Source organism: Scyliorhinus canicula, chromosome 6, assembly GCF_902713615.1.
Source record: "Scyliorhinus canicula chromosome 6, sScyCan1.1, whole genome shotgun sequence".
NCBI lineage: Eukaryota > Metazoa > Chordata > Chondrichthyes > Carcharhiniformes > Scyliorhinidae > Scyliorhinus > Scyliorhinus canicula.
Window position 1 is genome coordinate 44,601,641 of NC_052151.1, and position 27,963 is coordinate 44,629,603.

The following is a 27,963-nucleotide window of genomic DNA, read 5'->3' on the forward strand; positions in this document are numbered from 1 at the left end:
AGTTTAGAGTAGGAGGTTAGTAAAGGTGGGACCAGTAAGGGAGGAAGACGGCTTTTGCACTATGTTTATAATTTCATGTACATTGTTTATTTTGTTGCTGTTGTAAAACCATAAATACCTCAACAAAATGTTGATTTAAAAAAATGCTTGCATCCTATCATGTTGAAATATTTCAGAGTGGACCTCCGGTGGCGGCCATGAAGAGAGCGGTCATGCATTTGGTGGCTCCTGCTCAAGGTGGTATTTTTTTGGACCTTTCCCTATCTGAAGGGTGTTGCGTTTGAATGGAAAGAGGTATAGGAGTACCTGTAGAAGGTGTTACTCTTCTGGTGTGGCTGGTGGATGGAACCACAAAATAGGAGTGGGGCCAGCAGAAAAGAGCTGCTGGAACAGGAGTGCCTTGGTGGTGCGCCACAGGATAAGGTTTGTGGGCAAGGGGGCTGTTCTGCTGGCCCAGTGATCAACGGAGCAGCTAGTGGAGTTTGTAAAAAAGTTTAAAGGACCCAATATTTTTTTCCCAATTAAGGGGTAATTTGGCATGGCCAATCCACCTACCCTGCACATCTTTTGGTTGTGGGGTGAGACCCACACAGACACAGGGAGAATGTGCGAACTCCACACGGACAGTGACCCAGGGCCAGGATTGAACCGGGTCCTCAGCGCCATTTTGAATGCAAGGTTGAGCCAGCAGAGGAAGGAGGCCCTGGAAGACCTGGCCAAGGTGGTGGAGCCAATTAAAGCAGGGATCACGAGAGTGGAGCAGGGGCCGGAGCCCCAGGGCTCGGCGATCCAGAAAGTGGAGGAGGTGGTGGAGGAGCATGAGGAGCAGTTGGCCTCGTTGGTGGTCAAGGTGGGGGTGATGTGGGAGACCCAGACGAGGCTGATGGAGAAGGAGAAGAATCTGGAGAACTGCTCCAGAAGGCAAATTTGAGGATCGTAGGGATTCGGGCATCCTTGCAATCCTCGAATTTGCCTTCTGGAGCAGTTCTCCAGATGGTGTGGAGGCCGGCGGATATGGGGACAAACTGTTGGAGCAGTTGATGGGGGAGGGGGCATTTGACCGGCCCCTGGAGCTCAACCAAACGCAAAGGGCACTGATAAGGAGGCCGTAAGCGGGCGAGCCACCAAGGGCGATGGTGGAGTGATTGCATCACTTTCTGGATAAGGAGAAGATTCTCTGATGGACGAAGCAGATGAGGAAGTGGACCTGGGAAGGGAACGAGCTGCGGGTGTATCAGGTCTTGGGTGCAGAACTGCCGAAGAGGAGGGCCGGGTTTAACCGGGTTAAGCCTGCCCGTTTTAAGAAGGGGGTGAAGTTTGGGGTGCTGTACCTGGCCTGCATCTGGGTGACTTTCCAGAAGCATGAGTATTATTTTGGCACGCCAGAAGAGGCGATGGAGTTCATGAGGGACAATGGACTGGCAGGGGAGTGAGGACATTGAACTTTGGAGGGGTTTGTACGAGTGTTTCTTTGTTTGTCCGCTGAAATGTTTTTCCTTTGATGTGTTTCTTTTATTTTGATGGTGGGGTTTTTGAACGGGAGGCCTTTCATGGGGGAACATCAAGGGTGAGTGCACCTTTTGCTGCTTTTGGGGGAGTGTGGATGAGGGGAGGGTTGTCAGTGGGGGGGATAGGGAGGGTTATGGCCTTGGGCGGGGCCATCATGCTAGCTGGGCAGGCTAGTTAACGAGAGTGCAGTGCGGGGTTGTCAGGAGGTAGGTGCAGGGAGGGGGATGAGGTTAATATTTTGTTTGGGAGGAGGGTTGCTGACAAGGTTGATGAGGCACAGCTGGAAAAGGATTGATGACGGTGGACACCCGAGGGTGGGCTTGGAGGCTCGCGTGACACGGGCACGGGGCTGATCCAAAAAGGGATATGGTTGCATGGCAGTGGGGGGGGGGGGGGGGGGGGGCTCGCTGTCCCCCTCCCCCACCTCCCGACCAGGCTGGTCATGTGGACCATGAGGGGGCTGAATGTGCCAGTCAGATGATCATGTGTGTTTGCGCACCTGAGGAGTCTGAAGGCAGACTAGGCCTTTATGCAGGAGATGCACTTAAAGATACGGTATCAGACAATGTTGAGGAAAGTATGTGGGGCAGGTATTCCATTCGGGACTGGACATGAAGATGAGTGGGGTGACGGGGCTGGTGAATAATGGGTGACATTCGAGGTGGGGAGCATTGTGGCAGATTCAGAGGGGATGTTCATAATGATAAGTGGGAAGCTGGAGGGGATGCCGGTGGTCCAGGTAAATGTTTATGTTCCAAACTGGGATGATGTGGTTTCATGTGGTGGGTGCTGAGGAAGATCCCTGACCTGGACTCACATCAGTTGATCATCGGGTGTGATTTTAACACGGTGATTGAGCCAAGTTTGGACCGGTCTAGCCCGAGGCCAATGAAGTTGACGGCAGTGGTGAAGGAGCTGAAGGGGTTTATGGAGCACGTTGTGGGGTGAGGGGGGGGGGGGGGGGGGGGGGGGGAGTTGGGGGGGTGGACCTGTGGAGGTTTGGGAGGCTGAGGGTGAAAGAATTCTCAGACTTCTCTCATGTACTCCCGGATCGACATTTTTGTGCTGGATACGGTGAGATACGGTGACCTTGAGAGAGCATCGGAAACGGCAAGGTCTTTGCCCGGGGTATAGATCAGTTGAAAGTCGTACCTGCGCAGCTTGAGTAAGATACGCTGGAGGCGAGGCGTCATATCATTCAGGTCCTTCTTGATAATATTTACAAGGGGGAGGTGGTCTGTTTCAAACGTGAACTGCGGAAGCCCATAGACGTAGTCATGGAACTTCACGGCTCCGGTGAGAAGGCCGAGACACTCTTTCTCAATTTGCGCATAGCGCTGCTCTGTGGGAGTCATCGCCCGCGACGCATACGCAACGGGGGCCCATGACGAGGCCTCGTCTCGTTGCAGGAGCATGGCACCAATCCCAGATTGACTGGCATCAGTAGAGATTTTGGTCTCTTTTGTCGGGTCGAAAAAGCCAATACTGGGGCCGTGGACAGCTTGGCCTTCAGCTCCTGCCATTCACGCTCGTGAGCAGGGAGCCATTGGAAATCTGTGGTTTTGCAAATCAGGTTTCTGAGGGCCGTGGTGTGTGAAGTTCACCATATCCAGGAACCGGAGAACCGCTTTCTTGTCCTCGGGCGTCTTCATGGACGTGATTGCTGCAATCTTGTCCTCGTCCGGATGCACCCCCTGGTGGGAGATGTGATCCCCCAGAAACTTGATACTTGACTGGCCGAAGGAGCATTTGGCCCTATTGAGGTGGCGGCCGTGTTCGTGGATGCGCCTGAAAACACGCTGAAGGCGTGCGATGTGTTCCTGCGTGGTGGTCGACCAGACGATAATATCGTCGACATATACCCGGACGCCGTCGATCCCCTCCATCATCTGCTCCATGATCATGATTATTGGTTGGTTTAGCTCACTGGGCTAAATCGCTGGCTTTTAAAGCAGACCAAGCAGCCCAGCAGCACGGTTCGATTCCCGTACCAGCTTCCCCGGACAGGTGCCGGAATGTGGCGACTAGGGGCTTTTCGCAGTAACTTCATTGAAGCCTACTCGTGACAATAATCAATTTTCAATATTTTCAATGATCCGATGGAAAACTTCGGACGCAGAGATGATGCCGAAAGGCATCCGGTTGTAGCAGAACCTGCCAAAGGGTGTGTTGAACGTACACACCTTCCTGCTTGACTCATCTAGTTGGGTCTGTCAGAAGCCCTTCGAGGCATCCAGTTTCGAGAATAGTTTGGCGTGGGTCATCTCGGACGTGAGCTCCTCCCGTTTCGGAATCTGGTAGCGCTCCCGCATGATATTCTGATTCAGATCTTTAGGATCAATACAGATCCGCAGCTCGCCAGACAGCTTCTTGACACAGACCATGGAGCTTACCCAGTCTGTGGGTTCCGTGACCCTAGAGATGACCCCTTGGTCCTGGAGGTCCTGGAGCTGTTGCTTGAGGCGGTCCTTGAGGGATGCTGGGACTCTGCGAGGTGCGTGAACGACAGCCGTGGCGTTTGGCTTGAGTAAGATTTTGTACGTGTAAGGGAGCGTGCCCATGCCTTCGAAAACATCATGGTATTGTTGGATGGTGGAGTCGAATTGCGCCCTGAAGTCTGTGTCAGAGGATGCAGACACATCGCTTGAAGAGAGATAGTGCACTCTCTGCACTAAGTGGAGCAGCTTGCATGCCTGTGCACCAAGCAAGGAGGGTTTTGAGGCAGCAACAATCTCGAACGGGAGAATGACTGTGAGGGCACGATGTGTCACCTCAAGGTGGCAGGAGCCGCTGGCGGCGATGGCATTGCCATTGTAGTCCAGCAATTTACACGCAGATGGCAGGACAGCAGGCTGTATGCAGAGCTTGCGAAAATCAGACGACGCGATGAGATTGGCAGAAGCGCCAGTGTCCAGGCGGCACCTGACAGGGGACCGGATGACCGTAAGGGTGGCACACCACTCGTCATCCTGGCCGACGCTGTGGACCTGGACGGGTTCAGTGCCACGGTCGGGGGACATCCTGTTGGTAGTAACAACGCCGATTTGGAATGGGATCTGTGGGTCATTGCAGGGATAGTCAGAATCAAGGTGTAGAGTAGGTTCATTGATGGCAGGCTGGATAGCCCTGACGTCTCTGTGGGGCTGGGTGGACCTTCGAAAAGCAGCAGGCATGGAAGATCTGCACATTGCAGTGTAGTGGGCCCGTTTGCCACACTGCAGGTAGCGTCGGGACTTTGCGGGACATTGCCGCTTTAAGTTGGCGGAGCCGCAGTTGCCGCACTCCGGACGTTGGGATGTTCGTCGCGCCACCGTGCATGCGTGGGGCGAACCAGCGTAGCGTGCACCTGCGCGAAGCGGTCCGTGACGTCAGTGCGCTCGCTGCGTGTGGGCGTGGGACTCCGCGAAAAACGAGCGAAATGCCGCCATCATTCAGGTCCACAGCCTGAAGAGATTTTATCATCTGGACCTGTTCTGCCTCGTAGGGGGCTTGCCGCGCCGTTTCAGCAGCCTGGATGCATGAGTAACGCATGCAGGCATGCTCATGAAGCACACAGGTCTCAATGGCCGTGGAGAGAGTGAGCTGCTTTACTTTTAGTAGCTGCTGATGCAGGGGCTCAGATTGAACACCAAAAACAATCTGGTCACGGAGCATGGAGTCAGAGGTGGACCCGTAGTTGCAGGACTGCGCAAGGATGCGGAGGTGGGTGATAAAGGCCTGGAAAGGCTCGTCCTTACCCTGAGTTCACTGCTGAAACATGTATCTCTCGAAGCTCTCGTTGACCTCGACCGCGCAGTGGCTGTCGAACTTCAGAATTATGGTCTTGAACTTCGATTTGTCCTTCCCCTCATCGAAAGTGAGTGAGTTGTAAATGTGCAGAGCATGGTCACCGGCTGTGAAGAGGAAGACAGCAATCTTACATGCGTCCGAGGCAGCTTCCAGGTCCCTGGCTTCGAGGTACAGCTGGAAGCGCTGTTTGAAAAGTTTCCAGTTGGAGCCCAGATTCTCTGCAATGCGGAGAGGCGGCAGCGGGCGAACAGAGTCCATTTTGTAGGATGGCTGGAGACTGGTGGAAGGCAGATCACTGAAGGTTAGGTCTCAGAAGTGCGAGCGTTCCTCAACTCCTGGTATCATTTAAAAAAAATAAATTTAGATTACCCAATTATTTTTTCCGATTAAGGGGCAATTTACTGTGACCAATCCACCTACTCTGCACATTTTTGGGTTGTGGGGGCGAAACCCACGCAGACATGGGGAGAATGTGCAAACTCCACACGGACAGTGAACCAGAGCCGGGATCGAACCTGGGACCTCAGCGCCGTGAGGCAGCTGTGCTAACCACTAGGCCACCATGCTGCCCAACTCCTGGTATCATGATGTGTTGGCTTGTGTAGGCTTGAGAGATGAACAGACACTTCCAACATAGATGAAGGTTCAACTCAATTTTATTAACTACTTCTAACTAACTAACACACGATGATTGTGGGTCTAAATTATGCTAACTTGAACTAGAAACCTAAGCCTTGTCCGAACCAGTTGATGCTCTCAGCACGTGTTGTGAGTCCGTGCTGGGCTGAATGAGTTCCTGTTACACTCAGAGGCAGCACCCAGAATGAGCGGGAACCGTGGTACCCTCTGCCTTTATAGTGTGTGTATTCTAACTGGTGATTGGCTGCGGTGTTTGTACATGTTGATTGGTCCCTGTGTGTGTCCATCAGTGTGTGTCTGCACCATGATATATTGGTATATATTATGACATTTTCTGCAGATCCCTCATCAGCCCCACTTGTAACTCCAGCTCAGTTAGGTGTTCTCCTCAACCTTCTGGATTGCCCGACCTTGGGCTTCCAGCCCCTGCTCCACCCGGTCGATCAATGCCTTGATCGGGTCTAGACCTTCCTCCTTTTGCTTGGCGAAATCGTTGACCACTGGGCCGCTGAGCCAGTACCCTGCACCTCCGCCATGTTTTTCTGTGCTGTGGATTTCACATGTGTCTTCCCTGCTCAATTTTTCTTACTTTCCGACCACTTCTGGTCCACTTCTTCATACACTGGTGTGGGATTCCTCCTCACTATCCCATCCACTCCCGATTTTTCAAATAAAATTCGAAAAAAATAGGGGGAAAAGGTCCAAAGGGTCCATTACGAACAGGAGCTACCAAGTATGCGACCTCCTACTCCATGGTCGGCACTGGAAGTCATCCTGGGCGGGATAGTTAATGGGAGTGCAGTGGGGGGTTGTGAGGGGATAGACATAGGGGAGAGGGGTGGGGTTGTTTTTTTGTCTGGGGGGAGTGTTGCTGACAAGGGTGTGGGTAATGTGGCGTAGCTGGAAAGGGAGTGATGACGGTGGACATCCGAAGGTAGGCCTGAAGGCTCGCGTGACACGGGCTGGGGCTGGCCCAAAAAGATATATGGTTGATCGGCAGAGGAGGCTGGTCATGTGAATTGTGAGGGGGCTGAATGGGTCGATCAACGTTTACTCCCCAAATTGGGATGTTGTAGACGTCATGAGGTGGGTGCTGGGGAAGATCCCTGACCTGGACTCACACCAGTGGAGGCTGGATGTGGGGTTGTTAGCAGATGCGGAGTTTTGTGAGCAGGTAAGGGCTGCCATTCGGGGTAGGTCACGGCCGCCACGCTGTGGGAGGCACTGAAGGCGGTGGTTCGGGGGGGAGTATATCTCAATTAGGGCACATAGGGAGAAGGCGGAACGGACAGAGATGGCAAGGCTCCGTAGAGAAGATTCTGAGATTGGACAGAAGGTATTCGGAGGCACCGGAGGCAAGGTTGTTAAAGAAGAGGCAGAGGCTCCAGAGTAGTGTCCATGGGGTAGGCGGTGGGGCAGCTACGGAGGGCCAGAGGGGCCAGTATATGAAAATGGTGAGAAGGCGAGTAGGATGCTGACCCACCAGTTGAGGAAGCAAGAAGTGGTGAGGGAGATTGGCAGAGCCAAGGACAAGATGGGTGGGCTGGTGTTAGATCTGGTGAGAGTGAATGGAGCGTTTGAGGCTTTTTACAGGAGATTGTGAGACGGAACCCCAAGCCAGGGGAGAGGGAAAGCACCGGTTCCTGGATGTGCTGGAATTTCCCGGAGTGGACGATGAGTTAGTGCATGGATTGGGGGCCCCTATTGGCTTGAGGGAGGTGATGGAGAGTATGGGGTCGATGCAGGCAGGGAAGGCCTGGGCTGGATGGGTTCCCGGTGGAGATTTATAATACATTTGGGGGACCCTGGGGCCACTGTTGGTGAAGACACACAACGAGGCTAGGGAGAGGGGGCAACTCCCCCCTACACTATTGCAGCTATCCATCTCTTTGATATTGAAAAATGACAAGGATTCGGAGCAGTGTGGGTCATACTGCCCGATATTGCTATTGAATGTAGACACCAAATTGTTAGCGAAGGTACCCGAATTGAGGGCTGCGTCCCGGGGGTGATCGGCGAGGACCAAACGGCATTCGTAAAAGGGAGGCAGCTGTCGGTGAATGTGAGGAGGCTGCTCAATGTAATTATGATGCCTTCGGAGGGGCAGGAAGTGGAGGTTCAGGCAAGGGATTGCAGACTGGGTTCAGCTTCTGTACAAGGCACCAGTCTCAAGTGTGCAGACGAACCGGGTGAGTTTGGGATATTTTGGGCTGCACCGAGGTAAAAGGCAGGCGCGCCCCCTCTCCCCATTGCTCTTTGCCTTGGCAATAGAGCCACGGGGAATGGAGCTTAGAACGTCAAGGATATGGAAAGGGATTTTGTGGGAGGGCGTCGAGCACAGGATTTCGCTGTACGTGGACGGCCTGTTGTTTTACATTTCAGTCCCATTAGATAGCATTGAGGGCATTATGGGTATTTTGGCTGGTTCTCCGAGTACAAATTGAACATGGGAGGAGCGAGAGGTTCCCTGTTTAGGACAGAGAGCAGAAGAGGAGGTTAGGAGACCTACCGTTTAAATTATTGGGGCAAGTTTTAGATACGTGGGCATTCAAGTGACTCGTGGTTTGGTGCAGCTGCATAAGTTGATTTGACTCAGCTGGTGGTGCAGATGAAGGGAGAGTTAAAGAGGCGACATGTGCAGCCAATGCCACGAAGGGTGAAGACAGTAAAGATGGCAGTGCTGCCAATGTCCCTGTTCGTATTTCAGAACCTCCCCATCTTTGTCCCGAAGTCATTCTTTGAAAAGGTTACCACGCGATCTCTAGGTTTGTTCAGATGGGGAAGACCCCGCGGGTCAAGAGGACATTTTTGGAGAGGGGGTGAGGTGCGGGGTGGGGAAGACAGGATAGATGAAGGGGAGGCGAGGGTGTGGAGTGGCGGCAGGGGCGGGGGGGGGGGGGGGGTGGAGGGGGGGGGGGGGGCATTGGTGTTGGTTATTTATAATGTTGTACAATTCTGCTTTGATTTGTTTTTATGAAAATGCCTGAATGGAATATTTGGGGAAAAAAATTCTGAGGTAATGGAATTTGGTATGAAAGTTCGTTTGCCCAGGAGACTCTCTTATAGCCTTCTCGCAATTGCTGTTGTCAACTGACAGCAGATTTCAGTTGTTGCCGAATAAAATGAACTGTTACTGGGTGACAAACATCGCCATGGTTTGGAAATGGGTACAGGGGGAGGTGTCGACAGGCGGGTGGATGGAGGTGGCTCCTTGCAGGTGAACGAGCCTAAGGCCATTGTTAACAGCTCCTCTGCATTCTCGCTGGCCAGGTACACCGTGGGCCCAGTAATGGTGTTGGCCTTGGTGTGCGGTCAGTGGAGGCAGCCTTTGGGCCTGGAGGGTGCCTCGGTGTGGGCACCGATTTGTGACAACCATAGCTTTTCAGCAGGGAGGGTGGCACGGTGGCGCAGTGGTTAACACTGTTGCCTACGGCGCTGAGGACCCAGATTCGATCCCGGCCCCGGATCACTGTCTGTGTGGAGTGATGGAACCATCAATTCTACGGACACGTGCTTGTAGGATTAGAATAGTGGTTTTAATATACTTACAACAGTGCCAGCCTGTTCGCCGTTGACCTTTCGATGAACTGGCCGGCTGGCTCTGTGGCACGGATCTTTATACAGCAGCTCCAGGGGGAGGAGTTCTGGGCGGAGTCAAGGGGGGAGCCCAGTACAAACTCTCGAGTACTCCCAGAGCTACTCCCCCTGGTGGTCAGGTAGTGCAACTGCACTTACAATATCGGTGCGTATATACAATGGGAACAGAGTGACATTGGTAACTATAATACCGTGTGAATCTCATTCACCACATTCACCCCCTGTGAAAAAAAATCAAGTCCGGCGGGGGTGGTGGCTCACAGAGTTAGTCTGTCCGGTGGACAAATTGTTCGTTGCGATCTGCGGCGCACCGGGGTTGCAGCCTCTTGCGGTGGCTGGGTGGGTGTTGAGAGCTGGGGTACGATGGCAGACTCCGGGGCTGGTCTCGTCCAAACTTCATACACATCTGGCTCAACCAGAGACTGGGGACGCTGGGGGCGGGCTGGTGCTGGCGTGTGGAACAGGTGGGGCGAGCTTGCGGGATCGGGGACGCGAGGGGGCGGCAGCATAGGGAACGGGGTAAGGGGTTCCTCAGTGGGTGTAGAGGGGGGGCTGGATCCAGCGGGTGCCAGGTCCCAAAGGGATACTGTGTCCTGGTGACCGTCCGGGAACTCCACAAATGCGTACTGGGGGTTGGAATGGAGGAGGCGCACCTTTTCAACAAGGGGGTTGGTTTTGTGCGCTCTGACGTGCTTCCTCAGGAGGACCGGGCCTGGTGTCCTCAGCCACGCCGGAAGTGAGACCCTCATGGTAGTGCCCCTAGAAAAAATGAAGAGCCGCTCGTGAGGGGTTTGATTGGTCGCTGTACAAAGGAGGGATCTAATTGCGTGGAGCGCGTCTGGGAGGACTTCTTGCCATTGGGAGACTTGGAGTTTTCTAAACCGGAGGGTCAGTAGGACGGTCTTCCAGACCGTCGCGTTCTCCCTCTCCACCTGCCCGTTCCCCCTGGGGTTGTAGCTGGTAGTCCTGCTTGAGGCAATGCCCTTTTCGAGCAGGTACTAACGCAGCTCGTCGCTCATGAAGGACGAACCCCGGTCGCTGTGTACGTAGCTGGGGAAACCAAACAGGGTGAAGATGCTATGCAGGGCCTTAATTGGTTACTCTAATTTTTTTAATTTAAAAAGCTTTGCACCAGGGAGTGCTGGATACAAGGTTTTGGGGGTGGTGGCAGGCAGGGATTGAGCGATTCTGTGCCCTTTTTGTAGAAAGTTTGCGAAACTAGAGGACCTGGAGGAAGAGTATGAGGGTTAATTACCCGCAGGTTTGGGATTTTGTGAAGAGAGAGATCCATCTTTCCTTCGGTTACCGCCCTTGAGATTGCAGAATAAAATACTGTCGGGGAGGAGAAGGTGTCCGAGGTTTACAAGGAGCTGATGGATTGGGAGTGGGCCCTGGTAGAGGATATAAAGCATAAGTCAGAAGAAGAGCTGGGAGGGGAGGTGGAGGTAGGGATGTGGGCTGAGGCCCTGCGGAGGGTGAATGTGTCCTCGTCCTATGTGAGGTTAAACCTCATTCAGTTGAAAGTAATTCGTAGGGCACATATGATGGTAGCGCGGATGAGTAGGTTTTTTGGTGGGCTAGAAGATAGCTGTGGGCAGTACGGGGGAAGGCCCGTTGATAGAAATCAATCACCCATGAATCACGTTCACATGTTCTTGACATATCCGAAGCTAAAGGGTTCCAGCAGGGGCTTGCAATGTACTATCCGAGGTACTGGGGGGTGAGGGTGGCCCCGAGTCCAGCGGGAGCGATATTCGGGGTGTGGGGAGACCACAGGAGTACAGGGGATGAGGGAGAACGATGTCTTGGCCTTTGGCTCCCTGATAGGCAGACAGATCTTACTTGGATGGCGGGATTCAGAGCTGCCAAAAGCGAGGGTGTGGGTGAGCGATCTGACAGAATTCCTGAGGCTGGAGAAAGTCAGGTTAGCCCTGAGGGGGGGTTAGTTGATGGGTTCGCTCGGAGGTGGGAGCTGTTCATTGGCTTCTTTAAGGATGATTGAGGAGTCAGGAAAAGAGGGGGTGGTGTGGAAGGGGAGGTAAGGAAGTTAAAATGGGGAAGACAGGAGAGATGAAGGGGGGGCGAGGGTGGGGAGTGGCGGTGGGGGGGGGGGGGGGGGGCGCATTGGCGTTGGTTATTTAGAATGTTGTACAATTCTGCTTCTGCTTTGATTTGTTTTTATGAAAATTCTGAGGTAATGGAATTTGGTATGACAGTTTGTTTGCCCAGGAGACTCTCTTACAGCCTGCTCGTAATTGCTGTTGTCAGCTGACAGCGGATTTCACCAATGAAAAGCTTCCCCCGCTGTGCAATCAACGGGACAATTTTCTGGACGCACTGCACCCGGCGCACATCCCGTTATGGTGGAAGAATAGCAGGAGAGCCCCTAAACCTCCTCTGTGCTGGGTTCCGAATAGAGCACGATACTCTTGGCCCACTGTAGGTGACAAAATTATTTAAATGAGAATTTAAATATGCTGGGAGTGATTTTCAGGCCGCATTGCGCTCGGCGCCAATCCTGCTATTCGTGGTGATTAGGAAGAGAGCCCAAAAAGGGGTTTTGTGCCGGGCACTGAGCCGATAGCAATGCTCCCACGTGATCGAGATCACGCCCTGCAACATATTTAAATGGGACATTAACTCATTTAAATATGCGCCGACCATTTGGGGCTGGAGTCTCCCGGCACCCGGGATTGGCCGGCTCCAGCAGCGCAGCGTGATGCCCGTGCCAAAAATGGAAACCATCATGATGGCCACACCGGGGAGCTCGGATGCCAGCGGAGCCCCTGGGTGGTCGGGACAGGGCAGGCACCTGGGCACTGCCATCCTGCCTACTGAAAGAAAGATGATGCCAGAACCTTTGGTGGAAAACCATCTACCGATGCGGAAGCTGGAGAGAAACCAAAAAAACAGAATGGTTTAGAAATAGCTTCAAACTACTATTACAAATATTACTACGTGGTTCTATAAATGTGCTTCCATAAAAGCCACACTTAGCAAACCTGGACATCCATTTTGAACAAGTGGGCGGATGACTGTACACTATTAATAATAAAGCTATTGGAAAATTGTGTGGATGTCTAAATGAGATCATGGTGGTGGGGGATGGGGGGGGGAGGTAATACAATTAACTGAAAACTTGCAGGTGCTTCTGGTGACCAACCGGAAAAATGGACGGTTATTCAGTAGTGGAACATTTGCCAAATATATGTCCACTTTACACCAGTAAATTGTATGTAAATAATTGGGGGGAAAAACACTTTACTCATTCAGTTCGGTTAGACGTAGGTGCTATTTTTTAACTCGACATTCAATAATACAACTGAAATTGAAGTTTGAGTTAGAACCACCTGAGACATGCTGTCAGAAGGCATGTGAAAAAGAGTTTGTGACACTGCAAGCACCCTTTACGTGACGATTTTGATAAAGAAAGAACTTATATTTCCTTTTCACCGAATGACATCCAAAAGTGCTTCACAGTGCACACAAACAGAAATGAGATCAATATTTTTGATCAAATAGTTCCAGGGGATCTTTTAAACCCTCGGGCCAAGGCTGATGGGAACTGGTTTACTGTCTCATCCTAACAGGCATCTTCGATACTGTAGCACTCCTTAACCACTGAAGTGTCGCCCTACATTAAGCCTGGGTACATTTAGCAAAGACTAAAACCACTGCAGGTTAATTTTGCTGATTTTTGATTTTTCCTCTTGACAATTTGGAGAAGCCACTACTCTGCAGGGCGATTTTGACTTTGTGTGATGATACAAAATGGGTGATAGCGAGTCGGATGTAAAAACTGGGAAAGACTTTAATAATGATAGTAATCGCTTATTGTCACAAGTAGGCTTCAATGAAGTTACTGTGAAAAGCCCCTAGTCGCCACATTCCGAGGCGCCTGTTCGGAAGGCCGGTACGGGAATTTAACCCGCGCTGCATTATTGTTCTGCATTACAAGACAGCTGTTTAGCCCACTGTGCTAAACCAGCCCATGGGCTGGCAAATTATGATCATTTTAAATTATTACACAAAGTCTAATGACTCCCTTTTTGACATAGGCAGGGCAAGACTTTAGGTCTGTTGTGTTCTGTGTACGGTGTCTTGCAAGGAATTTACAGAACTGCTGGTGACTTGCCAAACCATGATTTTTATTAATGTAAGGTAACGATCAGATACAGAGCAAGTTATCAGAGTTTCTTTGTACTCCCCTGGAACTACCCCTATGCATGACTGTCCTTATGTACATCTTACAACTTTCTGAGGATGGCCGGATTTGCCCTGACTTATATCTGATGCCACCTGCTGGTTTGAGGTCACACTGCTGAGTGCATGTAATATTATATATAAGCATATGTCGTCACACAGATTTGCCCTGGCTTAAGTCAATTTTTGGACTCACGATCAGATATATTTTTGAGGTGGGTTCCTCGCCCTTCTCCAGGGAGTCCATAGTTGGCAAGATCAGAGCTTGACTGCGGTAGACTGTGATCAGTTCCATAGGTTGTTGCACCTTTTAAATTTAAAAGGACCTCCACTGCCTGTAGCAATGCTGGACAATAAGGACAAAGAGGAAGATGCTGTTCTCAATTAATGTCATTGAAAATGGTCAACTCATTATTCATTGAACTATTGTTTATGGAATACAGTTTTTGCAGAATGGTTGTCATGTTTATCAGTGGTCTTCAAAAGTATTCGATTGTATCCCTCAATCCACCCTTTTTTTAAAAAAGTATTTTTATTAAGGTTTTGCAGAATTTTTCAAAATAAAATAGGAACAATAATAACAAAACAAACTAGAGTGAACATTAACATAGTGCAAAAAGAGAATATACAACAACAATTAAATAGACATTACCCCACGCGACCCAGTCTTCCCATACCATCCCAATGAAGCACTCACCCCCCCCCCCCTTCACCCCCCCTCCCTATGGATTGTTGCTGCTGCTGACATTTTAATTTTCCCCGAGAAAGTCAACGAACAGCTGCCACCTCTGAGAGAACCCTAGCGTAGACCCTCTTAAGGCAAACTTCATTTTCTCGAGGCTGAAAGAAGTCAATGAACGGCTTCCGTCTCTGGGCAAACCCATCAACCAACCTCCTTCGGATGAACTTGACTTTCTCCAGCCTCAGGAATTCCGCCAGGTCACTCACACACACCCCCACTTTTGGCAGCTCCGAATCCCTCCATCCAAGCTAGATCCGTCTCTGGGCTAGCAGGGAGGCAAAGGCCAAAGCATCGACCATTCTCGCGTCCTGGAGTCCCGGGCCTTCCGACACCCCGAATATCGCTACCTCTGGATTCGGGGCCACCTTCACCCCGAGCACCTCGGACATTACGTCCGTAAACCTCTGTCAGAACCCCTTTAGCTTCAGACATGGCACAGTGGTTAGCACTGTTGCTTCACAGCGCCAGGATTCCAGGTTTGATTCTGATCTCGGGTGATGGTGTGGTGTTTGCACGTTCTCCCCGTGTCTGGGTGGGTTACCTCCGGGTGTTCCGGTTTCCTGCCACAGTCCAAAAATGTGCACGTTATATGAATTGGCCATGCTAAATTGCGAAAAGGTTAGGTGGAGCTACGGGGCTAGGAGTGGGGGTTTGGGGCAGCACGGTGGCCTAGTGGTTAGCACATTTGCCTCACGATGCTGAGGTCCCAGGTTCGATCCCGGCTCTGGGTCACTCTCCGTGTGGAGTTTGCACATTCTCCCCGTGTTTGCGTGGGTTTCACCCCCACAACCCAAAAATGTGCAGAGTAGGTGGATTGGCCACGCTAAATTGCCCCTTAATTGGAAAAAAATATTGGGTAATCTAAATTTATTTTAAAAAGAGTGGGGGATTGGAGGGCAGTACAGTGGCACAGTGGTTAGCACAGCTGCCTCACGGCGCCGAGGTCCCAGGTTCGATCCTGGCTCTGCGATCTGTCCATGTGGAGTTTACACATCCTCCCTGTGTTTGCGTGGGTTTCGCCCCACAACCCAAACGATATGCGGGCTATGTGGATTGGCCACGCTAAATTGCCCCTTCATTAGAAAAAATGATTTGGGTACTCTAAATGTATTAAAAATAAAGGAGTGGGGGATTGGGCCGAAGTGGGGTGCTCCATCGGAGCAAGGGCCGGTGCAGACTCGATGGGCCAAATGGCCTCATTCTGCACTGTAGGGATTCTAAGTGGACGTGTCGCAGGCCTCCCCACGCACCGCCCACACCTATCCTCTACTCCCTCAAAAAACCTACTCCTCCACCCACGTCCCGGCCTCCACCTCCCCTCCCAGTTCCCTCTCTCACTAACACTTTACGCCCTCTACCAGGGCCCCCTCGCAATCCATTAGCTCCAGGTAGGCAGGAGGCCCCGGAGGCAGGGTTATTGAAGGAGCGGCGGAAGCTACAGATGGAGTTTGGTCTGTTGTCTATGGGGAAGGTGGTGGAGCAGCTGAGGAAGGCGAGGGGGGGGTGATATATGAGTATGGAGAAAAGGCCAGCAGAATGCTTGCACACCAGCTAAGGAAAAGGCAGGCGGCCAGGGAGATAGGTAGAGTGAAGGACAGAGCTGGGAACACAGTCTTGGACCCAGCAGGGGTGAACAGGGCGTTTAAGGAATTTTACAGCCAGCTATATGGGTTGAGCCCCCAGCTCGGGTGAAAGGGATGAGGCAGTTTTTGGGCATGCTGGACTTTCCGAGGGTGGAGGAAGGGTTGGTGGAGCGGTTGGGAGCCCCAATCAGGATTGAAGAAATAGCAGAGGGACTGGAGGCCATGCAGTCGGGTAAGGCCCTGGGACCGGATGGCTACCCAGTGAAATTTTACAGGAAGTTCACTGAGGTGCTGGGCCCACTGCTGGTGAGGACATTTAATGAGGCAAGTGAGCGGGGGGGGGGGGGGGGGGGTCGGGGGGGGGGGGGGGTCTTCCCCTCGATCTCACTGATCCTGAAGTGGGAGAAGGACCTGAGCTATGGGGGTCATGGGGTAACCGTTGGCTAAAATCTTAGCCTCGAGGATAGAAGACTGTGTCCCAGAAGTGTTAGGGGAGGACCAGATGGGGTTTGTTAAGGGCAGATAGCTAACCACCAACGTTAGAAGGTTCTTAAACCTGATCAGGATGCCCCCAGAGGGGAGGGAGGTGGAAGTAGTGGTAGCGATGGACGCAGAAAAGGCCTTCGATCGGGTGAAATTGAACTATTTGTGGGAGGTGTTGGGGTGATCCGGTTGTTGTACCAGCCACTGTTGGTGGGGGTCCGAATGAATCGGTTGATGTCGGACTATTTTAAATTGCACCGGTGAACTAGGCAGGGATGCCCCTTCTCCCCATTGCTGTTCGCTTTGGCCATAGAGTCACTGGCGATGGCGCTAAGAGCGTCAAGGGACAGGAATGGGTTGGTCCGAGAGAGATTAGAACACAGGGTCTCGCTATACACTGGTGACCTGCTCCTGTATATTTCCGACCCCTTAGGGGGGGATGGGAGAGATTATGAGGATTTTCAGGAAATTTAGCCGGTTGTCGGGGTACAAATAGAATATGGGGAAAAGCGAGATGTTTGTGATCCAGGCAAGGGGGCAGGAGAGGATATTGGGAGAGCTGCCGTTCAGAGTGGTGGGTGGGAGCTTTCGCCATTTGGGAATCCAGGTGGCACGGGACTGGGGGCTGTAAACTAAATTTGACCCGGCTGGTAGAACAGATGAAGGAGGACTTTCGAAGGTGGGACATGCTGCCGCTGTCACTGGAAGGGAGAGTACAGACCGTGACAATGTCGGTCCTCCCGAGGTTTCTGTTTGTTTTTCAGTGCCTCCCCATCTTTATTCAAAGGGCCCTTTATAAATGTGAAACAAGATGATTTTGGGTTTTGTGTGGGCAGGTAAAACCCCACGAGTGAAGAAATTGTTGCTGGAGTGTGGCCAGGGGAAGGGTGGGTTGGCACTGCCGAACTTTAGCAATTATTACCGGGCGGCAAATACAGCCAGGATTAGGAAGTGGGTAGTGGGGGGGCGGCGCCAAGCCCGGTGGTAGTGGCCGCCCTGAGCGTCTGGGGATAGTGGAGGAAGCATGAGAGTGAAGGGAGCATCGGTCTGGGCTCCAATCAGCAGTAACCATCGGTTTGTACCAGGAAGGCTGGATGGGGGAGGGGGGGTTTCGGAGATGGCGGAGAGCAGGGATTGAGAGGATGGGGGATCTATTTATAGATGGGAGCTTCCCCTATTTGAAGGATTTAGAGGACAAATTTGAACTGCCAACTGGAAATGGATTCAGATATCTGCAGGTACAGGATTTTTTGCGAAGGCAGGTTTCGAACATTTCGCTCTTACTGCCACGGGGGATACAGGACAGGGTAGTTTCCAGAATGGGGGTGGGAGAGGGGAAGGATTTGGATATTTATAAAGAACTCATGGAGTCGGAGGAAACTCAGATAGAGGAGCTAAAGCGCAAATGGGAAGATAGAACATAGAACAGTACAGCACAGAACAGGCCCTTTGGCCCTCGATGTTGTGCCGAGCAATGATCACCCTACTTAAACCCACATACCCGTAATCCAAAAATCCCCCCCCATTAACCTTACACTACGGGCAATTTAGCATGGCCAATCCACCTAACCCGCACATCTTTGGACTGTGGGAGGAAACCGGAGCACCCGGAGGAAACCCACGCACACACGGGGAGGACGTGCAGACTCCACACAAACAGTGACCCAGCCGGGAATCGAACCTGGGACCCTGGAGCTGTGAAGCATTGATGCTAACCACCATGCTACCGTGAGGCCCCCCAGATGAGCTGGGGGAGGGAGATAGAGGCAGGTCTTTGGGCGGATGTGTTGAGCAGAGTCAACACGTCTTCATCATGTGCCAGGCTCAGTCTGATTCAGTTTAAGGTCGTTCACCGGGAAGATATGACGGTGGCCCGGATGAGCATATTGATGCGCAATCAATTGTACTAAAGACTCGAATGGGTACAAAAGAGGCTTTATTACAGTTAGATGTTTATCCTCCGACTGCAGCTGGTAGAATGGCTGATCAGGAGAACTCATGCATATTTATACGGCTCCTAGTGGGCGGAGCTAGCCGGCAGGGGCTACCGGCGAACCTGTAGTATAGGTACTACTGTACATCCCCTAATACAGGCACACACACAATTACACAGTGGATCACCACATTCACCCCCTGTTAAAAATGGGTCCAGCAGGGGTAGAGTGGAACTATATACAGAATTGTGAATTATTTACAGAGTGGAGGGAAAATATATATGTGTCCATCTTGTAATCCGGTGCCCCTCAGAAGTTACGTCTGTCCGGTGGTCTGACGGTTCGCTGGGAGCGACGTAACAGTGGTGGTGATGTCTGTATAGGCGGTGGCAGCGTCGACGGCATCGGTGCTGGCGGTATTGGTGCTGGTGGTGTTGGTGCTGGTCAGTAGCTGGATGACCCCGGGACTCCGGGAGCGTGCCAAAATCTTCCTCGTCCTCTAGCGTGAGCAGGGGAAGGAGGGATGGACCTGGTGCTGGGAGCGCGGGTGGCGTGTGGGTGGGGAGGTGTGTGGGAGTGGGAGTGGCACCCGAGGGAGCCAGGTCCCTGAGTGAGACCATATCCTGGCGGCCGTCGGGGAACTCCATGTAGGCATACTGGGGGTTGGCGTGGAGCAGGCGTAACCTGTCCACCAAGGGGTCCGCCTTGAGGAGTCGGACATGCCTACGCAGTAGAACCGGTCCTGGAGCTGCGAGCCAAGTCGGGAGCGACACCCTGGATGTGAACTTTCTAGGGAAGGTAAAGACACGTTCATGGGGTGTGTTATTCTTGGCAGTGCACAGTAGCGACAGGATGGAGTGAAGTGCATCCGGGAGGACCTGCTGCCAGCGAGCGGCTGGGAGGTTTCTGGACCGTAGGGCCAGCTGGACGGCCCTCCATACCGTCCCGTTCTCCCTCTCTACCTGCCCGTTTCCCCGGGGGTTGTAGCTGGTCGTCCTGCTGGAGGCGATACCCCTGCAGAGCAGGAACTGACTCAGCTCATCGCTCATGAATGAGGATCCCCTGTCACTGTGGATGTAGGCGGGGAAACCGAACAGAGCGAATATGGAATCCAGGGCCTTGGTGACGGTGGCAGACGTCATATCCGGGCATGGGATGGCGAATGGGAACTTGGAGAATTAATCGACCACACTAAGGATATATGTGTTGCGGTCGGTGGACGGGAGGGGCCCTTTGAAATCCACACTGAGGCGTTCAAAGGGGCGGGACGCTTTCACCAGGCGCGCGCGGTCTGGCCGGTAGAAGTGCGGCTTGCACTCCGCACAGACCTGGCAGTCTCTGGTGACTGTCCGTACTTCCTCGACGGAGTAGGGCAGATTGCGGGCTTTGACGAGGTGGTACAACCGAGTGACCCCCGGATGGCAAAGGCTGTCGTGCAGGGCACGGAGCTGGTCGACTTGTGCGCTGGCACATGTACCTCAGGAGAGGGCGTCTGGGGGCTCGTTGAGCTTGCCGGGGCGATACAAGTTCTCGTAATTATAGGTGGACAGCTCGATTCTCCACCTCAAGATTTTATCGTTTTTGATCTTGCCCCGCTGCGTGTTGTTGAACATGAAGGCTACCGACCGTTGGTCAGTGAGGAGAGTGAATCTCCTGCCGGCCAGGTAATTCCTCCAGTGCCGCACAGCTTCAACGATTGCCTGGGCCTCCTTTTCAACTGACAAATGTCGAATTTCGGAGGCATGGAGGGTGCGGGAAAAAAATGCCACGGGTCTGCCTGCCTGGTTTAGAGTGACGGCAAGGGCGACATCTGAAGCGTCGCGTCTCTACTTGAAAGGGCAGTGTCTCATCTACTATATGCATCCCGGCCTTGGCTATGTCTGCTCTAATATGGGCGAAGGCATGTTGTGCCTCAGCCGTGAGGGGAAATTGAGTGGACTGTATCAGTGGGCGGGCCTTGTCCGCGTATTGTGGGACCCACTGAGCGTAGTAGGAGAAGAACCCCAGGCAGTGTTTGAGGGCCTTGGGGCAATGGGGAAGGGGGAGCTCCATGAGGGAGCGCATGCGGTCGGGATCGGGCCCCAGGAGTCCGTTTGGACTACGTGGCTGAGGATGGCTAGGCGTTGGTGCTGAACACGCACTTCTCCTTGTTATAAGTGAGGTTAAGGAGAGATGTGGTGTGGAGAAATTTGGCAAGGTTGACGTCGTGGTCCTGCTGGTCATGGCTGCAGATGGTGACATTATCTAAGTACGGAAACGTGGCCCGCAGTCCATACCAGTCAACCATTCGGTCCATTTCCCTTTGGAATACCGAGACCCCGTTAGTGGCGCCGAAGGGAACCCTAAGAAATTGATAGAGGCGACCGTCCGCCTCGAAGGCAGTGTAGGGACGGTCCGATTTGCGGATGGGGAGCTGGTGGTGTGCGGATTTAAGGTCAATCGTTGAGAAGACCCGGTATTGTGCAATCTGATTGACCATATCAGATATGCGAGGGAGGGGGTACGCGTTGAGCTGCGTGTACCGGTTGATGGTCTGGCTGTAGTCCACGACCATCCTGTGTTTCTCCCCAGTTTTAACCACTACCACTTGGGTTCTCCAGGGGCTATTGCTGACCTTGATAATACCTTCCCGAAGCAGCCGCTGGACCTCGGACCTGATGAAGGCCTTGTCCTGGGCACTGTACCATCTGCTCCTGCTGGCGACGGACTTGTAATCCACAGTCAGATTGGCAAAGAGGGAGGGAAGGTCAACCTTGAGGGTCGTGAGGCCGCAAACAGTGAGTGGGGGTAGGGGCCCGGCGAATTTGAGGGTGAGACTCTGGAGGTTACATTGAAAATCCAGGTCCAGTAATAGTGTAGCACAGAGATTGGAGAGAACGTACAGGCGGAAACCGCTGAATTCAACACCTTGCACGGTCAGGTTGACCATACAGAAACCTCAGATCGGGACAGAGTGGGATCCGGAAGCCAGGGAGATCCGCTGGTTGGCGGGATGGACCGCGAGGGAGCAGCGCCTTACCGTGTCCGGGTGGATGAAGCTATCGGTGCTCCCGGAGTCTAGTAGGAAGGAGGTCGCGTGGCCGTTGATTAGCACCGTCGTCGAAGCGGTGGCCAGGTTGTGAGGACGGGACTGGTCCAGCGTCATGGAGGCAAGCACCGATGAGGAGTGGCAGCGACCCGGGTCCAGCGGTCCTGTCCCGAGTGGGAGACAAAATGGCGGCGATGGCGACGTCCAAAGGACCTGTGGGGGAGAAGATGGCGGCGCCCATGCAGCGCACGTTGCGGGCACGGGGCAAGATGGCGGCACCCATGCAGCGCACGTTGCGGGCACGGGGCAAGATGGTGGCGCCCATGCAGCGCACGTTGCGGGCATGGGGCAAGATGGCGGCATCCATGCAGCGCACGTTGCGGGTGCAGGACAAGATGGAAGCACCAACTGGCCGCACGTGGACCTGGGGGGAGAAGGTGGCGGTGCCCACGGTGCGCACATTGTGGGGGCGGCGCAAGATAGCGGCGCCCATGGGCCGCACGTGGACCTGTGGGGAGAAGATGGCGATGCCCACTGGTCACACGTGGCCCTGGGAGCAGAGGATGGCGGCGCCCATTGTACGATCAGCTGGGGGAAGGGAGCGAAATAGGGCACGATAGCGGCAACTGCGCGGGCCTGGCACACCGCTGCAAAGTGGCCCTTCTTGCCGCAGGATTTGCAGGTGGCGGCGCGGGCTGGGCAGCACTGGCGGGGGTGCTTCTGTTGGCCGCAGACGTAGCAGCGGGGAGCCCGAGAATGCGCGGTGTGGCAGGCAGCGCAGGCATATTGCGCAGGAGTGGCCCCAGTCGGGGGGGTCGGTTGCGGGGTCCACGAGGGGTAGGATTGGACATTACGAGAAGCGGCCGTCAGGGAGAGCGCTAAAGCTTTCGTCTCCGTTAGGTCGAGCGCGGCCCCTTCCAGCAGTCATTGCCGGATGGGGTCCGATGCAATCCCCGTCACAAATGCATCACGCATGAGGAGATTGGAATGTTCCGTGGCCGAGACGGCCTGGCAGCCGCAGTCCCGTACGAGAGGGATAAGGGCCCGCCAGAAGTCTTCAATCGACTCACCAGGTAGTTGTACGCGAGTGGCGAGTACCTGCCTTGCAAATAGAGCGTTCGTCTCCTGGACGTAGTTTTCTTTAAGGAGTTCCATGGTGCCTGCATAATTCGGCGCATCCTGTATCAGCGGGAACACGCTGGAGCTCAACCTTGAGTAGAGAACCTGGATTTTTTGAGCTTCCGTTGGCTCGGGAGTCGCTGAGTTGATATAGGCCTCAAAGCAAGCCAGCCAGTGATTAAAGTCCTTTCTGGCATTTGGCGAGTGCGGAACAGGGGCTATTTAGCAAAGGGGCTGTTTAGCACTCAGCTAAATTGCTGGCTTTGAAAGCAGACCCAGTAGGCCAGCAGCACGGTTCGATTCCCGTAACAGGCGCCGGAATGTGGTGACTAGGGGCTTTTCACAGTAACTTCATTTGAAGCCTACTCGTAACAATAAGCGATTTTCATTTTTTCATTTCATTTTTCATTTCATTTTCATCCAGCTGCAAGCGATCTGGTTTGATCCCGATGTCCATGATGCGGAAAATCTAACTGTAATAAATTGATGCGCTATCAATTGTACTAAAGACTCGAATGGGTACAAAAGAGGCTTTATTACAGTTAGATGTTTGTCCTCCGAATGCAGCTGGTAGAATGGTTGATCAGGAGAACTCAGGCATATTTATATGGCTCCTAGTGGGCGGAGCTAGCCGGCAAGGGTTACCAGCGAACCTGTAGTACAGGTACTACTGTACATCCCCTAATACAGGCACACACACAATTACACAGTGGATCACCACACACGTTTTTTGAGATAGAGGACAGGTGTGCGAGATGTGCGGGAGGGCCAGCAAACCATGTCCACATGTTTTGGGCATGTCCGAAGCTCAGGGGATTTTGGCAGGGTTTTACAGATGTCATGTCCACGGTGTTAAAAATAAGGGTGGTGCCGAGTCCAGAGGTGGCGATTTTCGGAGTGTCGGAAGATCCGGGAGTCCAGGGGATGAGAGAGGCAGACGTCTTGGTCTTTGCCTCCTTGGTAGCCCGGAAACAGATATTGTAAGTGTGGAGGGACTCGAAGCCCCTGATTTAATGGATCTGGCTTAGTGACATGGCTTGGTTTCTCAGACTTGATAAAATAAAGTTTGCCCAAAGAGGTGGCAGCCGTTTGACGACTTCTTTGGAGAAAACTAACCGTCAGCAGAGGTGGGGGTGGGGGTGGGGGGGGGGGGGGGGGGGGGGGGGTGGAGTTAGATTATTGTTTAGAGGAGGTGGGACTTGGGAGGGAGGGAGGCAGTCTTTGCACTATGTTTATATTTGTAGTTGTGCTGTTTACGGGTTTGATCCCGGCTCTGGGTCACTGTGGAGTTTGCACATTCTCCCCGTGTTTGCATGAGTTTCTCCCCCATAACCCAAAGATGGGCAGGGTAGGTAATTGCACCTTAATTGGAAAAAATGAATTGGGTACTCTAAATTTATATAAAAATAAGTTGATGCAAGTCAAGAAAGCCCAACGACATCTCTAATTCCTACGGAAGCTAAAGAAATTTGACATGTCTGCATCGACTCTCACAAACTTTTACAGATGTGCCATAGAAAGCATTCTATCTGGCTGCATCACAGTTTGGTATGGCAAATGTTCGGCCCAAGATTGCAAGTAACTGCAGAGTGTGGTGAACTCAGCCCAATACATCACACAAGCTTGCCACCCTCACATTGATTCTGTCTACACCTCCCACTGCCTCAGGAAGGCAGACAGCATTGTCAGAGACCCTTCACACACAGGCTTTGCCCTCTTCCAGACCCTTCCATCAGGCAGAAGGTACCGAAGTCTGAAGACCCGCATATCCAGAAATAGGTGCAATTTCTTGCCCACAGCTACCAGACTCCTCATTAACTCTCTTTTGGATTGATCTGTTCCCTGTAAGAACACTATTCACAACACCCTATGCAGCTCTTGCACATGTATTTGCTTTGTTTGGCCCTTTTTCCGCACTGTAACCAATCACTATTTGTCAGTGTACTTTGCCAATTATTCTTTAAAAAAAATAAATTTAGAGTACCCAATTCATTTTTTCCAATTAAGGGGCAATTTAGCGTAGTCAAACCACCTAGCCTGCACATCTTTGGGTCGTGGGCAAAACCTATGCAAACATGGGGTGAATGTGCAAACTCCATATGGACAGTGACCCAGAGCCAGGATGAACCTGGGATCTCGGTGCCGTGAGGTAGCAATGCTAACTACTGTGCCACCATGCTGCCCGTCGATTATTCTTTTTGTCTACTATGTACGTACTGTGTACGTTCCCCTTAGCCGCAGAAAAATACTTTTCACTGTACTTTGGTACATGTGACAATAAATCAATCAATCAATTCATGGTTCACAAATGTGTTTTAAATAGGAACCCATCACAGGACAACATGAGGCCTGATCCACCACCGCCATGCTGCTGACCCAATCACCGCATCGCAAACTGACATCATGGAAGTACAGTTCCTTCCTGAATATATCACCCAGCCTGCCATGTTTCCCACTCCTACATGCCCCATAATATATCCCAATAGTGCAGGAGGTGTTAATATCGTAGTGCTCAAATTAAACTCGCATGTTGTTTTTCAGTTGTGTGTGAGTTGCATGGGCGAGGAGACTGCAGTTATTTTAAAATTTCTTATTCATTTCCAGAAGATGGTCACTGATAGTGTTCTTCATTGACAGTTCCCCTGCAATAATACACCCAAGCAGCTATTTGTGATTTGCGATTACTAATGGTAAATGTCATTAGAATATTCAAGGCAACCTCAACAAAGTAGGCCTGTAACTTATGTGTTGCAAGGCAAACGTGAAACATTTTCATCAAAACTCTCCAAGTTCAGTTCTACAGACGCTAGGATATAATGAAGCATGTGACCCACTTGTGTCCTCCTGGTTTGTTCCATCCTATTGAGATCACAAAGGCAGTGTTTTTCCCTCCTTATCTCAGCTCATGTTTTCAACTGGCAGAATCAGGAGTGGGTGGCAATACTACCTACCCAACCCTGATCAACATACTTCACCCACACAAGCTGTGAGCTATTACTACTTACGTGGGCGCATGGTACAGAATTACTAATGAATTACAGAACTGGCTGCTAATTTATCGTCCAGTGGAAAACCCTGGCCACAGTTTTATTTCCACTTTAGCGCAGAGTTTTAACTTTGCATTGGTAGACTAACAGCCTCTTTTCTCTTTTTTCCAGAACTGAAATCTGTCTATGTTGTACAGCCGGAAATAATTGAAGTGGAGACTATACTTCATTCAAGCCAGCTCAAATTCCAATGTCTTCAATCTCTGCAATTTAGTTTAAATTTGCACATATTGCTTTACCCAAAGAGTGAATGTGGAACATGCTTCCGCAAGGAATAGTTAAGGCAAATAGCATGGATGGATTTGAAATGGTTCAGCAGCTGAAGTTGTTGTGTGTGTCAGACACGCTTATCTGGTGTAAATCATTGCCGGAGCATAGAAGTGACGATAACAACGATGATTCCATCAAATTCTCACATATGAAGAGAAACCTCGATATTTTGTTGCTTCTATATTTCCCTAACAACCAGCTACCACCAAGTATGATTAAATTTTGCAATGTTTTACTAACATTTGGAATTCTGACAAGAATTTATCCAACACAATACATCAGAGTTGTTTATTCATTCATGTGATGAGTGTCCAACATTTGTTGCCCATCCCTAATTGCCCTTGAGAAGGTGGTGGTGAGCTGCCTTCCTTCTTGAACCGCTGCAGCCCATGAGGTGGAGGTACACCCAACATGCTGATAAGAAGGGAGTTCCAGGTTTTGAAGAAAGAGACAGTGCAGGATCAGTGATACAGTTCCAAGTGATGATGCGCAGTGTTACTTGGAGGGAACTTGCAGGTGGTGGTGTTCCCAGTCGTCTGCTGCCCATGTCTTCGATCATTGGCTTTGTCTTTATATGCTGTGTTTGTGTAACCTACCTCTTCACTCACCTGATGAAGGAGCTGCATTCCGAAAGCTAATGATTCCAAATAAATCTGTTGGACTTTAATCTGGTGTTGTAAGACTTCTTAATGTGCCCACCCCAGTCCAACACCGGCATCCCTACATCAGGATTGAAAGAAAGCTAGATAATCAGATGAGGATGAAAGGAATAGAAAGACCTGTTGATGGGATCACGTGGAAGAGGAGTGGGAGGAGGTTTCAAAGAAGTATAAGTGCTGGAATAGACCAGTTAGGCAGTTTGTGTGAGGTAGCATGAATAGCCCAAGCTTAACTCCATGGGAGAATGGTCCAATATCAGGTCAGAATCCAAAAGCAGCTTCAGTGTGTCTGTCTGTGGTATGTCAATGCAGCCTTGTCATTATAATTTTTCAGGAGGGCAGCACGGTGGCATAGTGGTTAGCACTGCTGCCTCACGGCACCGAGGTCCCAGGTTCGATCCCAGCTCTGGTTCACTGTCCATGTGGAGTGTTTGCATGGATTTCGCCCCCACAACCCAAAGACATGCAGGGTAGGTGGATTGGCCACGCTAAGTTGCCCCTTAATTGGAAAAAATGAATTGGGTACTCTAATTTTTTTTTTAAATGTCATTGTAATTTTACTTCCAGGCATGGATGGGGTGTCCATGGGGAAAAAGCGTGTGAACCTGAGCCTATCAGGTGCCAAGACACAGACCCTGGTTGTGGGGTATCAGAGTAAGCCTAGGAGTTGAGGGAGCTAGTACTATGTGGGAGTTGTTTTGATCTGTATTTTATATCCCTTTCTTTGTTAATAAATCACCATTGTGCTTTAACACACTGCCTCGTCATATTGCTTTACCTACAACATTGGCAATGAGAATAAATCAGTCCAGTCGAAAGACAGGTCATTGAGTTTTGGAAGGGGGAAAGAGTGACCACTGAGTGTCTTGTATAAAGATAAAGAATCATCCACAGTCAAACAGCTATGCCCATTTGATCCGGAGGTTGAAAGTTGAGACCAATATGTGGAAAGGCTTTGCTACTTTTTCACTGCCAATGAAATCACGACAGAAAGCAAACAAATAGTTGTAATACTCACAGTTTGCAGCCCATAGACATATAACCTCGTGAGAAGCCTAACACCTCTGGAGGCTCTGGACACAATGGGCGCGATTCTCCGCTGCCCACAATGGGTCGGAGAATAGCGGGAGGGCCTTCCCGACAATTTTCATGGCCTCCCGCTATTCTCCACCCCCCCTCCGGCCGCCCCCCGACACGAATCGCTGCTCGCCGTTTTCTACGGCGAACAGCGATTCTCCGCAGGCCGATGGACCGAATACCGCAGAGTTTACGGCCGTTTTCACGGCCGCGATCACACCTGCTTTCAGCGTTCGTGAAAACGGCCGCAAAGTGCCCGTCCCGGACAACCAATGCACCGATTG